Source organism: Lissotriton helveticus, chromosome 9, assembly GCF_964261635.1.
Source record: "Lissotriton helveticus chromosome 9, aLisHel1.1, whole genome shotgun sequence".
In the NCBI taxonomy this organism is placed as follows: domain Eukaryota; kingdom Metazoa; phylum Chordata; class Amphibia; order Caudata; family Salamandridae; genus Lissotriton; species Lissotriton helveticus.
In genome coordinates, this window is record NC_136070.1 from 1032569969 (window position 1) to 1032584976 (window position 15008).

Sequence of the window (15008 nt, forward strand, 5' to 3'; positions counted from 1 at the left end):
GGAAAAGAAACAAAATACAAAGTATAAAAAAGTCAGAAAAAGGGAAAACAGACAGAACCGTAAAATACACACGCAGAAAAATAGACAGTGATAAAAATCGGTGAATGACAGGTGGGATTAAGATTGGAGGAATCAGATGGGTTAGAATTAGGGAGGATAAGAAACAGTCCAGGAGGAGAAGAAGAAGTAGGTAAAACAAAACAGCTATGCCCATGCGCACTGCTTGATGACTTTTGCACTGATTTTCAGAGCTGAATGCACTATTTGCATGAAAAAAACAGCAAGAACAGCACAAAGATCATTTTTGCTCCAGTTGGCAAACATTTTTGGTAACTCAGCAAAATTCTGTAGAATGAAACTTTATGAATTCTGCCCAGGCCTTTGCACTAGCCACTCCCCTTCGAGTCGGGAAAATCCGGGTCATATCCTTGGTTTAGAACCACTCTGTCCTGCCAAATAACTGTGGAGTGTCATTTTATACAGGCTTTTTATCTAAAGTGGCCTAGACATTTTTGTCTAGTGTTGATTAATTTTTACAATGGTGACCTCTTGAGCAAAGATATATGTAATTTTTCTGTGTTTCTGGATTTATTGATAATTTCTTTAATGTTACTACCAAACTAGGCGGGCTACACTTTGCTTGAGGAGGCGATTATAAAGCAAAGCTGGGCGGTAGAACTTTGATTCCAACAGTGTTATTAGCATTAATCAGTTTGAGACAACATTCTCCCAAGATGTTAGAGGGGGGGATCTGACTTAACCACTTGAGGGGGAATGATCTTTGTAATACCTTAGAATATGCACATCCCAGTAGTCCAGCTGTTCCAACATTTGTAGGCTATGTAGCAATCTCTATCATTGATTATGTTTTTGTTTCAGGAAATGTGTGTAACCTCATGTTAGAGGCAGATGATATCCTAAGCATTTGTGTAAACTGGTCGTATTAAGATCTTTTTGATCGTTGTTTATCTGTGACTATTATGCTAGAGAGGGCCAAAAAGGCTTTTTGAGTTGTTGGATGCGAAACTAGGGACTTGTTGTTCAAACCCATAAGAAACACCCAACATGACCTCAAGTCCTAGAACGATAATGCATGCTACATCATGAGCAAAAGTCTCTAAAAAGTGTGCCTAGTGACAGGGAACTGATAATTAAGTGCTAGATGGTCTATAAACTATCTCTTAATAAAAGGAAAAAAAAGCTGTAGAGCGAGGCATAGGAAGACTTGGTGATTTCCGGTGAATCACGAGATTCTAACGCTATTTGGAAAGCGGTTAACTCTCCTAAATATGTTAAACATCACCTATCCTGTCTGACTGTATCAATCACAGATGAAAGTTGAGTGAATCATTTAGTAAAATCTATAGCATTCCGTGTGTGAACAATAAGGTTCATTGGGGGATATTTTGATCTATCCTCTACTGATTGCCATTGATTTAGCAGAGATTTAACTGGCTATTCTGAGGAGTCCATGAAATAAAGCCCCAGTCCTGGATGGATCTGTATTAGAGCTCAGTTGAACTATGGGCACATCTTTTCAAAGATTTCATCAATTGTGCCAGCAAAACTGGCTGCCCTCCTTTTGAAGTTCTTCTATTGTTGTCCCTATCTTTAAAAAGGGCAAACGAGATGACCCTACATGTTAGTAGCCCATCTTGTTATTAGATTGGGTGGCGAAAGTAATAAGGAGGGTTGTCTTGGATAGAAATTGAACCCGTATCTCAAACCGTCACATTCTCATACCTGTTCTGACCAGGAATAGGAACACTTCAACAATGCTTAAATCTACACCTTCTAATTACTAAAAACAATGTTACCGAGTCATACCCTTTATATCTGTCTTCAAGGATCTTTTGAGCACATTTGATTGTGATAATAGATCTAACTTGTGGTCAGTCTTGCTTGAAAAAGGCATGGATAGGGAACTGTTGAACTTTCTAAGGGCTCTACATTTTCATCTAGGATTAGATTCAGGGAGAGTGGTGAAAGCACTTGTTCTTTTAGTTTAAACAGTGATGTCAGTCAAGTTTGGGTCTTGGCTCCAATTTGATTGTTTCTTTATAATAATGACATTGAAGCTCACTTAATTGATAAAGGTCACGATCCGCCGTTGGTTAAAAAAACATTGCCCTTGTGTTATTGTATGCTGATGACACAGTCCTAGGGCCACGGACCGCTCATGACTTAAAAACTTTGATTAAACAAAAGAAATCCAACAATTAATGGGAAGAGAGAGCGATCAATGAGTATTGAAGCACTCAGTGTTTGTGAAAATACCCCTCACACACCAAAAGGCCCCTTGGTGTCATGCTTCATCATCGGGGTCTTCGCACCCCTCTATCGGGATGCGGCGTGCTGCGACCGACGGCTACGTGGGAGCACTTAAGGTATTGGCTATGTGTGGTGTACGGTGTGTGGGTTATGTTTAAAGTGAGTAGGGAGTGTGGTGAAAAAAAGTTAAAAAGTACCTGGCACTAGAGTGATAAAGAAAATTTTTTATTCTGTACTCTGGCTGGTACTGTTAAAAGAAAGTGCAGGGCGAGGTCAACCTGTTGTATTAATGAACAGGACCTCTGATGTGCTTTTGTGTCGACATGTTTCGGAGACAAGCTCCTTCTTCAGGACAGGGGCACAGACTCCCTTCCCTACTCACGTCTTCTACTACATAAAACTGTGTATTTACAAAAAAGTGAATTTTACTTGAAGTAGGCTAAGTGTGCCTACAGCGGTCTGCTACAAGCACAATGACCTGTAGAAAGACAAAAAATACATGTCACCTAATGGTTACCCATGTAGCGGGTAGTTCATGCAGGTGCAGTCACCTGGAACCTCACCATTTGCTTATTTAATAAGCTCGTAGAAAAAGAGGGGACTCACAACACATACAACATAAAACACATAAAGTACTAGGATTTTACTGTAAGTTGTATTCATACTTGTGAAGCTTGGTTGTGGGCTTCACGAGCAAAATAGGAACGTCGGGGTGCTGCTCCAATGGCTATCTGTAGTAAAGAATGATGTGGCTATTATAATTCATTCTGTAACACTTACTTATATAGATGGGTTCAGACGATCGTGGCATATTAGTACTTCTTCAATATCATACTCACAAAGTCAGGACGCTCTGATCACCGCCTTACCCAGTACGCTGCTCCGCTGGTGTGGAGTCAGGTAGCGGTCATGGTTATTTATAGCCCGTTTCACTAATTGGGCGGAAGGAAAACTATTCCCATGTATGGGTATTCCGCTATGTGGCCATACAGGGCGTCTGTATGTTATAGACGCGTTAACACAGGATCAGCGTCTGCATGCGCCGGTGGTGGATCCTGGACTTGCGCGTCTGCCTTCCACTGTTCCTGGGCGCATGCGCATTAGGAGATGACGTGTTCGTTCTTAGCGCATGCGCACCTGACACACACATGTCAGGTTGAATGTCAGTAGTGCGCGTGCTGTATTAGAGTTTTGAGTGTTACTATGGTCCGAATAATGAAACGGGTATCGAGGGGTAATTGAAGGAGAAGATAGCAACATGCTTGTTGACAGATTTCTGAATCGAACGTATAGTCTCCCTGATTTGCAGACGGACACTGTCATTTCCTGAATGACTACAGTGCGCGTGCTGCTTTAGAGTTTGCAACGATGTTGTTGTCCACGTAATCAAGACGAGTTTAGAGGGGTAAATAGAGGAGAGGAGACCCATATGCATATTGACAGATTTCAGATTTAGGATTCATAGTCTCCCTATATTGCCTGGCGGGCATTATCACTTAGAGTAGGCACTGATCATTGTAGCAATGTAGGTATTGCACAGTCAAGTGCCTTAATAGTATCTTACGCTGACAATTGACTCCATGGGACATCATCGTTAAGCCCATTCAGATGGGTACCCAGACGGAACACCCACCGTTGTTCTTTTTGGAAGAGACCCACATCAGAGGGTAATTGTTCAATGATAGTCCATTTTAAGTCGTTTACGCAGTGCTGGGATGTCAAAAAATGCGTGGCCATTTTAGTTGTACTTTTTTTACAACGCACATTACTCTTATGTTCATTCATTCGTGTTTTTATGGCTCGTGTAGTCATGCCCACATACTCAAGGTTGCATGGGCACTTAATAAGGTAGATCACGTTTTTGGAATTGCAATTCGTGAATCTCCTTTGTTCCCATGTGGAGCCATTGCTGAAGTTGAGTTTGGTGCTTTTTTCTGTCAGATGACAGCTGCTGCAGTTTCCGCATGGAAAATGTCCCTGGACGCTTATGGATGGTTGTGAGGACGCAGTCGTTGGTTTTGGTCGGGTGTGTACCAATATGTCTTTGAGGTTGCGTCCCCTGCGATGTGCAAACATTGGTTTTTCCAGTTCTAGTTCACCACTTGTCAGTATTCTCCAATGTTTGTTAACAAGTTTGGACACCTCGTTGGACATTGTGTTGAACGTCGTGACACACATGGGTCGTTTGTTTTCCGTGGGATCCTTAATTCGTTCCTCTAACAAAGCCTCTCTGTTATTGTTTTTCGCCCTCTTAATAGCTTTGTTGATAATCCTGTTTGGATACTCTCGTAGTTTGAGTTTTTCTTTTAGGTCATCCGCCTGTCTCAAGGTGGTGCACATAGAGACCAGCCAGGCTCGGAGCGAAGGTGCTTCCCATGCTGGTCCCATGGCATTGCTGATAGATCGTATTCTTATACTGAAAAAAGTACAGACACAGTACATGTACAGACATGTCCCAATTCAAGAGACAGGCGGATGACCTAAAAGAAAAACTCAAACTGCGAGAGTATCCAAACAGGATTATCAACAAAGCTTTTAAGAGGGCGAAAAACAATAACAGAGAGGCTTTGTTAGAGGAACGAATTAAGGATCCCACGGAAAACAAACGACCCATCTGTGTCACGACGTTCAACACAATGTCCAACGAGGTGTCCAAACTTGTTAACAAACATTGGAGAATACTGACAAGTGGTGAACTAGACCTGGAAAAACCAATGTTTGCACATCGCAGGGGACGCAACCTCAAAGACATATTGGTACACACCCGACCAAAACCAACGACTGCGTCCTCACAACCATCCATAAGCGTCCAGGGACATTTTCCATGCGGAAACTGCAGCAGCTGTCATCTGACAGAAAAAAGCACCAAACTCAACTTCAGCAATGGCTCCACATGGGAACAAAGGAGATTCACGAATTGCAATTCCAAAAACGTGATCTACCTTATTAAGTGCCCATGCAACCTTGAGTATGTGGGCATGACTACACGAGCCATAAAAACACGAATGAATGAACATAAGAGTAATGTGCGTTGTAAAAAAAGTACAACTAAAATGGCCACGCATTTTTTGACATCCCAGCACTGCGTAAACGACTTAAAATGGACTATCATTGAACAATTACCCTCTGATGTGGGTCTCTTCCAAAAAGAACAACGGTGGGTGTTCCGTCTGGGTACCCATCTGAATGGGCTTAACGATGATGTCCCATGGAGTCAATTGTCAGCGTAAGATACTATTAAGGCACTTGACTGTGCAATACCTACATTGCTACAATGATCAGTGCCTACTCTAAGTGATAATGCCCGCCAGGCAATATAGGGAGACTATGAATCCTAAATCTGAAATCTGTCAATATGCATATGGGTCTCCTCTCCTCTATTTACCCCTCTAAACTCGTCTTGATTACGTGGACAACAACATCGTTGCAAACTCTAAAGCAGCACGCGCACTGTAGTCATTCAGGAAATGACAGTGTCCGTCTGCAAATCAGGGAGACTATACGTTCGATTCAGAAATCTGTCAACAAGCATGTTGCTATCTTCTCCTTCAATTACCCCTCGATACCCGTTTCATTATTCGGACCATAGTAACACTCAAAACTCTAATACAGCACGCGCACTGCTGACATTCAACCTGACATGTGTGTGTCAGGTGCGCATGCGCTAAGAACTAACACGTCATCTCCTAATGCGCATGCGCCCAGGAACAGTGGAAGGCAGACGCGCAAGTCCAGGATCCACCACCGGCACATGCAGACGCTGATCCTGTGTTAACGCGTCTATAACATACAGACGCCCTGTATGGCCACATAGCGGAATACCCATACATGGGAATAGTTTTCCTTCCGCCCAATTAGTGAAACGGGCTATAAATAACCATGACCGCTACCTGACTCCACACCAGCGGAGCAGCGTACGGGGTAAGGCGGTGATCAGAGCGTCCTGAATTTGTGAGTATGATATTGAAGAAGTACTAATATGCCACGATCGTCTGAACCCATCTATATAAGTAAGTGTTACAGAATGAATTATAATAGCCACATCATTCTTTACTACAGATAGCCATTGGAGCAGCACCCCGACGTTCCTATTTTGCTCGTGAAGCCCACATCCAAGCTTCACAAGTATGAATACAACTTACAGTAAAATCCTAGTACTTTAAGTGTTTTATGTTGTATGTGTTGTGAGTCCCCTCTTTTTCTACGAGCTTATTAAATAAGCAAATGGTGAGGTTCCAGGTGACTGCACCTGCATGAACTACCCGCTACATGGGTAACCATTAGGTGACATGTATTTTTTGTCTTTCTACAGGTCATTGTGCTTGTAGCAGACCGCTGTAGGCACACTTAGCCTATTTCAAGTAAAATTCACTTTTTTGTAAATACACAGTTTTATGTAGTAGAAGACGTGAGTAGGGAAGGGAGTCTGTGCCCCTGTCCTGAAGAAGGAGCTTGTCTCCGAAACATGTCGACACAAAAGCACATCAGAGGTCCTGTTCATTAATACAACAGGTTGACCTCGCCCTGCACTTTCTTTTAACAGTACCAGCCAGAGTACAGAATAAAAAATTTTCTTTATCACTCTAGTGCCAGGTACTTTTTAACTTTTTTTCACCACACTCCCTACTCACTTTAAACATAACCCACACACCGTACACCACACATAGCCAATACCTTAAGTGCTCCCACGTAGCCGTCGGTCGCAGCACGCCGCATCCCGATAGAGGGGTGCGAAGACCCCGATGATGAAGCATGACACCAAGGGGCCTTTTGGTGTGTGAGGGGTATTTTCACAAACACTGAGTGCTTCAATACTCATTGATCGCTCTCTCTTCCCATTAATTGTTGGATTTCTTTTGTTTATTTAAATACCTAGTGGAGCATAAATCCAACGATTGGCTCTACCTCCTTCCTTTGTTCTTGTTATAGTCTAGGCAGCGTGCAGCTGCGGGAGTTATACCCTTTACTCTCTTCACAACACATAATCACATACACTAGGTACCTGTAGACCACAGCGGTCGCGAAATATGGAGGATGAACATGGCCTAACCTTTGGCGAAGACGAAATTGACAGAATCCTGACTGCAGTAAACCCCTTTGAAGGACTTAGTAACCCTGAAACCGGCCCAAATATTGATGACTGGAACGAACTGGTGAAATTAAGACGCAACCAGATAAAGGCAGCTCTGCACGGTCTGATAATGACGGAATACCTGAGGAACAAGATGGGACCACCAGGCTTGATCGTAAAAACGGAACCCTTTATTTTTCAGACGGACATGCAGTTCAAAAAGGAGTGGTCATTAATCTCATGGCACTGTACCAGGGACTGGTTAGTTCTAATTATAAAGACAGCAACCAGAATCACACAGGAGCTGAAAATTGATATTGGAAAGATTGAGGTAAAACTAAACACATATATGTCAACCGAAGACCTCAAAATCAGACTAGATGAGCTCAATCAACAAACCACAGAATTTGAATTCACATTGAAACAGAGCAAACTCAACAAATTGAGCAAGGATAAAGATAAATTTACACCTGAAGGAACCTATCCGTACACCAAAGCTGACTATGTATCCACGAAAAATGATACAGACAGTGATGGTTCAGACAATAGTTCCGCCAGTTCAAATTCAAGCGGAGGCAGAAGGAATCGCCAAAATAGAGGAGGATGGAGACAGAGGAGACAACAGTTCCCAAGACAACGAGGGTGGAGAGGTTACCCACCCCAATATCCACAATACATGGGACCAACACCATTCCAGCCATTCCAGTTCAATCACCCTACAGACGCCCAAGGTTTTCCACAATGGAATCAAGACTTCAACGGAGGCTTCTATGGTCCACAACCTTTTTTAGGCTCCCGCCCAGGGACACGGGGGAAGAACCGGAAAGGCAACAATGTCACATGGGAAGAGGCAGACCAAGGGAACCCCCGGCAAACCAGGAGCATGACAGGCTCCTTGCCCAACCAAGCATCAACCAGCAACCAGAGAGGGACCTAGTGGTGAATCTAACTTCCAAACCACTAACGAACATCCAGCGACAGGTACTGAATAAAGGCTTGGGATTTGTGCCAACGCAGCGACCGGACATGTTTAAGGTGAACTTAGAGATGAAGGAATTTGTACGAAAGTTGAAACTACAGGCCTTCTTTGCAGACAAACCAACACAAGCATTATCAACTGATACAGGTCTGAGACCCAAATCTACTTTTACCCCTACAGACTCAGTACTCCCTATTGAGTTACTTGCCTTTGAAAAAGCAGTCATGACAGAGGTCAATAAATTGGATGTGTCCTCCACACGCACCTTCCATAATACAACTAAGGAAGAACAGCTTGCCTTGAAAACCCTATCGGAAGATACCAGCATAGTTATAAAGCCGGCAGATAAGGGGGGAGCCATAGTATTACAATCTACTGAATATTATGACAACGAGTGTCTGAGACTCCTGTCGGATAGACGCAACTACATGATCCTACAACAAGACCCAACAGAAAACCTTAGGACTAAAATCGGAGGGATGATTGAGGAAGGCCTGGCACATGATTGGTTGAGCAAAAAGGAAGGAGAATTCCTGGAGCAGAAGAAACCACGCATCCCGTATTTTTACAGTATTCCTAAGATCCTCAAGGATCTTAACCAACCCCCTGGCCGACCAATAGTCTCAGGCATTGGCTCAATTTTAGAACCACTGTCAAAATTCGCTGATGCCTTCCTGAGACCTTTAGTACAATCTACTAGTACCTACCTAAAGGACACAAAGGCCGTTTTACAACTACTTCAGGAAACAACATTTGACCCAAACACCCAACTTCTGCTGTCACTCGATGTGGAGAGCCTCTACACCAGCCTTCCCCATGATGAAACATTGATGATTATTGAGGAGGTGCTTTTTTCCACACCATGGAATTATCAAACGCCACGAGGATTGGTTCTGGAATGCATTTCTCTGGCTTTGCAAAAAAACTTTTTTCAGTATAAGAATACGATCTATCAGCAATGCCATGGGACCAGCATGGGAAGCACCTTCGCTCCGAGCCTGGCTGGTCTCTATGTGCACCACCTTGAGGCAAGCAGGATCCTCCATGAGCAAAATCCATACAGGTCGAATATAAAATGCTGGAAGAGGTATATCGACGACATCCTGGTTATCTGGGAAGGCGATCGCCTGTCCGCTGAAAACTTTCTGGAATGGCTTAACAACCAAAACTCCTTCCTGAAATTCACGAGCACCATTTCAGACCAAACATTAGTGTTCCTAGACCTCAACATTTACGCAGAGGCAGGGGTGTTAAAAACAACCACTCACTTCAAACCAACCTCTAGAAACTGTCTATTGAGGTATGACAGTTTTCATCCTCGACACCTTCGGGAGAACCTGCCATATGGTCAGTTTCTACGCCTAAGGCGCAACTGTACAGACATGTCCCAATTCAAGAGACAGGCGGATGACCTAAAAGAAAAACTCAAACTATGAGAGTATCCAAACAGGATTATCAACAAAGCTTTTAAGAGGGCGAAAAACAATAACAGAGAGGCTTTGTTAGAGGAACGAATTAAGGATCCCACGGAAAACAAACGACCCATCTGTGTCACGACGTTCAACACAATGTCCAATGAGGTGTCCAAACTTGTTAACAAACATTGGAGAATACTGACAAGTGGTGAACTAGACCTGGAAAAACCAATGTTTGCACATCGCAGGGGACGCAACCTCAAAGACATATTGGTACACACCCGACCAAAACCAACGACTGCGTCCTCACAACCATCCATAAGCGTCCAGGGACATTTTCCATGCGGAAACTGCAGCAGCTGTCATCTGACAGAAAAAAGCACCAAACTCAACTTCAGCAATGGCTCCACATGGGAACAAAGGAGATTCACGAATTGCAATTCCAAAAACGTGATCTACCTTATTAAGTGCCCATGCAACCTTGAGTATGTGGGCATGACTACACGAGCCATAAAAACACGAATGAATGAACATAAGAGTAATGTGCGTTGTAAAAAAAGTACAACTAAAATGGCCACGCATTTTTTGACATCCCAGCACTGCGTAAACGACTTAAAATGGACTATCATTGAACAATTACCCTCTGATGTGGGTCTCTTCCAAAAAGAACAACGGTGGGTGTTCCGTCTGGGTACCCATCTGAATGGGCTTAACGATGATGTCCCATGGAGTCAATTGTCAGCGTAAGATACTATTAAGGCACTTGACTGTGCAATACCTACATTGCTACAATGATCAGTGCCTACTCTAACTGATAATGCCCGCCAGGCAATATAGGGAGACTATGAATCCTAAATCTGAAATCTGTCAATATGCATATGGGTCTCCTCTCCTCTATTTACCCCTCTAAACTCGTCTTGATTACGTGGACAACAACATCGTTGCAAACTCTAAAGCAGCAAGCTCACTGTAGTCATTCAGGAAATGACAGTGTCCGTCTGCAAATCAGGGAGACTATACGTTCGATATAGAAATCTGTCAACAAGCATGTTGCTATCTTCTCCTTCAATTACCCCTCGATACCCGTTTCATTATTCGGACCATAGTAACACTCAAAACTCTAATACAGCACGCGCACTGCTGACATTCAACCTGACATGTGTGTGTCAGGTGCGCATGCGCTAAGAACGAACACGTCATCTCCTAATGCGCATGCGCCCAGGAACAGTGGAAGGCAGACGCGCAAGTCCAGGATCCACCACCGGCGCATGCAGACGCTGATCCTGTGTTAACGCGTCTATAACATACAGACGCCCTGTATGGCCACATAGTGGAATACCCATACATGGGAATAGTTTTCCTTCCGCCCAATTAGTGAAACGGGCTATAAATAACCATGACCGCTACCTGACTCCACACCAGCGGAGCAGCGTACGGGGTAAGGCGGTGATCAGAGCGTCCTGACTTTGTGAGTATGATATTGAAGAAGTACTAATATGCCACGATCATCTGAACCCATCTATATAAGTAAGTGTTACAGAATGAATTATAATAGCCACATCATTCTTTACTACAGATAGCCATTGGAGCAGCACCCCGACGTTCCTATTTTGCTCGTGAAGCCCACAACCAAGCTTCACAAGTATGAATACAACTTACAGTAAAATCCTAGTACTTTATGTGTTTTATGTTGTATGTGTTGTGAGTCCCCTCTTTTTCTACGAGCTTATTAAATAAGCAAATGGTGAGGTTCCAGGTGACTGCACCTGCATGAACTACCCGCTACATGGGTAACCATTAGGTGACATGTATTTTTTGTCTTTCTACAGGTCATTGTGCTTGTAGCAGACCGCTGTAGGCACACTTAGCCTATTTCAAGTAAAATTCACTTTTTTGTAAATACACAGTTTTATGTAGTAGAAGACGTGAGTAGGGAAGGGAGTCTGTGCCCCTGTCCTGAAGAAGGAGCTTGTCTCCGAAACATGTCGACACAAAAGCACATCAGAGGTCCTGTTCATTAATACAACAGGTTGACCTCGCCCTGCACTTTCTTTTAACAGTACCAGCCAGAGTACAGAATAAAAAAATTTCTTTATCACTCTAGTGCCAGGTACTTTTTAACTTTTTTTCACCACACTCCCTACTCACTTTAAACATAACCCACACACCGTACACCACACATAGCCAATACCTTAAGTGCTCCCACGTAGCCGTCGGTCGCAGCACGCCGCATCCCGATAGAGGGGTGCGAAGACCCCGATGATGAAGCATGACACCAAGGGGCCTTTTGGTGTGTGAGGGGTATTTTCACAAACACTGAGTGCTTCAATACTCATTGATCGCTCTCTCTTCCCATTAATTGTTGGATTTCTTTTGTTTATTTAAATACCTAGTGGAGCATAAATCCAACGATTGGCTCTACCTCCTTCCTTTGTTCTTGTTATTAAAAACTTTGATTACATCTTTTGTGAGTTTAATGAGTGAACAGGGCCTCAAAAACCAATTTGACCAAGACTTTCTATATGCCTGTGGGTGGAAAAAGAATAATACTCAGGCTGCTCTATCAAGGGGCACCGTAATGGAAGAACCTACCACTTTCCTTATCTAGGTGTGGCCTTTGACAGTTCATGAACTTGGGACCAATGCTTTCTGGCAAGAAAACTATTTTTTTCTCAGGAAGTTGGTTTTATGTTTAACTTGCCAGCAAATATAGATAACAAACCAATAATCAATTTGCTGGAAATTATATAATAGAAAATGCACTCCTTTCTTGACCTACAGGAGCAGCATCTGGGGGTATAAGGACATAACTAGTTTCTAGGCTGATGAAAATCCAGCATCTCTTGGTAGTGCTCCTTGTAGTCCTAACCTTACTGTGGAATTAGACATTGGTTAAGTTGAAGTTCAAATAAATCTAGCCCCTTTGTTATTTTGCTGCTCCATTTGGGTAACATGGAGAAGTGTGGCTCACTGGTTAGAGGCGGCAGACCCGTAAGCAGAGAACGGCCCGGGACCAGGGTTCGATTCCCGACGCGGCAGGGTTGTGGACCAGGGTCAGCAGACTAGATAATTCTCGCCTCGGTGCCTACTCTAGTCAGAAACCACACTCGGCAACTCTGGGCATCAGCTTGCCTCATCTTCACAATGGCCCCCCCAGACCGCCGGGGATGCTTGGTCGCACCTTAGAGATACCCATCAGGGACCATCTCTCAGGGTGAGCCAGGACGGGTTCCCCAGCGGTCGAAGCGTGGAGATACTCCTCCGGGAGTCGATTCCTAGCGCTATATAAACCCGCAATTAAATTAAACATGCGAATTTTAGATAAGAAGGGGCACATTCCTGCACAGAAACTATTCTTAACCCCTTCCATGCTCATGACGAGCTGAGCTCGTCATGAGTTGCGCCGCTCGCATGCTCATGATGAGCTCAGCTCGTCATGTAACGCGGCTTTTTAAAAAAAGCCGCACAGCGTGAGAAAAGCCGCCGCACGCATGCCGTTAAAGGTGTATTCCTCTTTGTATGTGTGCTGCGGAATGCAGCACAGATGCAAAGAGAAAGTCATGAGGAGAAATAAAGAAGTTTCTTCTTGTTATGCCTCTCTCGATTAGGCACATCATTCTAACGCAATCCCAGGTTTACTGACCTCAGAAGATCTGAGTTGATGTCAAAAGGCATCAGTGGATGCATGAGGAAACCTATGTTCCACCCATCTAAGGCCTTCCATATGCATGGTAACACAATGTTAGTTGCTGAGTTGCTCTACTCTGTGGCAGAAGAGTGAAATTAAGATTTGCAGGCTTTGTAAATGTCACTTCAGCACCTATGTCACCTTGCATTGACTTGCATGATGCAAGAGCATAGTAACATTGACCCTGCGGTTTATACGTAATGCCAGGTCATTCTGACGGTGTTTTTCGAAAATATGTTTTTTGTGCACATTGACTTGCGATTTGATGTAAAAAATACACGCACATTTACTATATAACATATAATAACAAATGTCCTACAATTGTGCTTTTCCACACTTTTACTGATAAAATGATACACCACATCTGTGGGTGGAAATATTGGATACTATAAGAAGAGCCTATAAAACACAGCCATTCTAGTAGGGGGAACGATACTTGCATAAGGTAAACTTTTGTGGTTGTGGTTACCTTCCTGTTTTGGGCTCACGGCCTTCCTGCAAGGAAATAAGCCTACTATTCCCAGAGGAGACTCAATAGAGTTCAATGGGCATGGCTAGCATGTTTCCTGCCACTTTTTCTCACATAGAATGCCAAGCAAATATCAAACGGTGGGTGAAATCAAGGAATTTCCTCACATTTCTGTGAGGCAAAGTCCTGGAATCTTTGGGAAACTATAGAAGTCCTTTCACTCAGTTTTTCTATACTTCTCTCGATAAACACCTTACCCAGCTTTCATAAATGCTGAGACAGGACAGGCTAAGAAACCAACCGTGGAAACTTCAAGAAATTTGCCTTGAACTTACAAGTTCTACCACCTGGTGACTTGCAGATGTGTGGATTAAACTCCTATCACAGGTACAACTGCATTCCCTGTGTATGATACTAGCGAATCGTCTATCATATGTTTGTTAATTTATTTCATATGCTTTGGTCAAAACCCATATTATACACTGAATCTTTTGCGATGATGGTTTTACGGGACATCAAGCATGTCCCAATGGATATTGTTAATGGCGAGCTTTGTTTTCTACAGCACACTCAGCGTTTCCCTTAAACATGCTACACAACTTTAATTAGAGCTCTATTTGTTCTCTTGATCCTCGCCATTTGTTCTTTTTTATTAGCTGTTCTTTGCATTACAATACTATTTCTCTCGTGTATTCATCTTTTAAAGGGCATATTGGTAATAGACAGGTATTGCATAAAAAACAGGTTTAGGTGTCCAAAAAATTAAATTAAACACATTTTAGTTCTTTTATAATTGACAGCAATGTCGGATATTAAAGACATTTTCTGGGCACAGAAAAGTCTCGGTTATTAGAGGTGAGAAAATGGTGGTAACAGCTACTAAGTAGATTTGGCAGGTGCATAAAAAGATAGACATGCAAAAGGAATATATTTGCATTAAAATTAGCATTTAGAATCGCTTTACCTTTGTAAACATATCTATTGTCTGGCCAGAATTAGGAAACACTGTGATATGTTCAGTAGGCTTTCAAAGCAGTGCTTGTTAAGAATGCTGTTTTATTTAACGATCCATAAATTGTTACCTACAGAGAGGTGGCAGTGCTTTTGATTGTTAT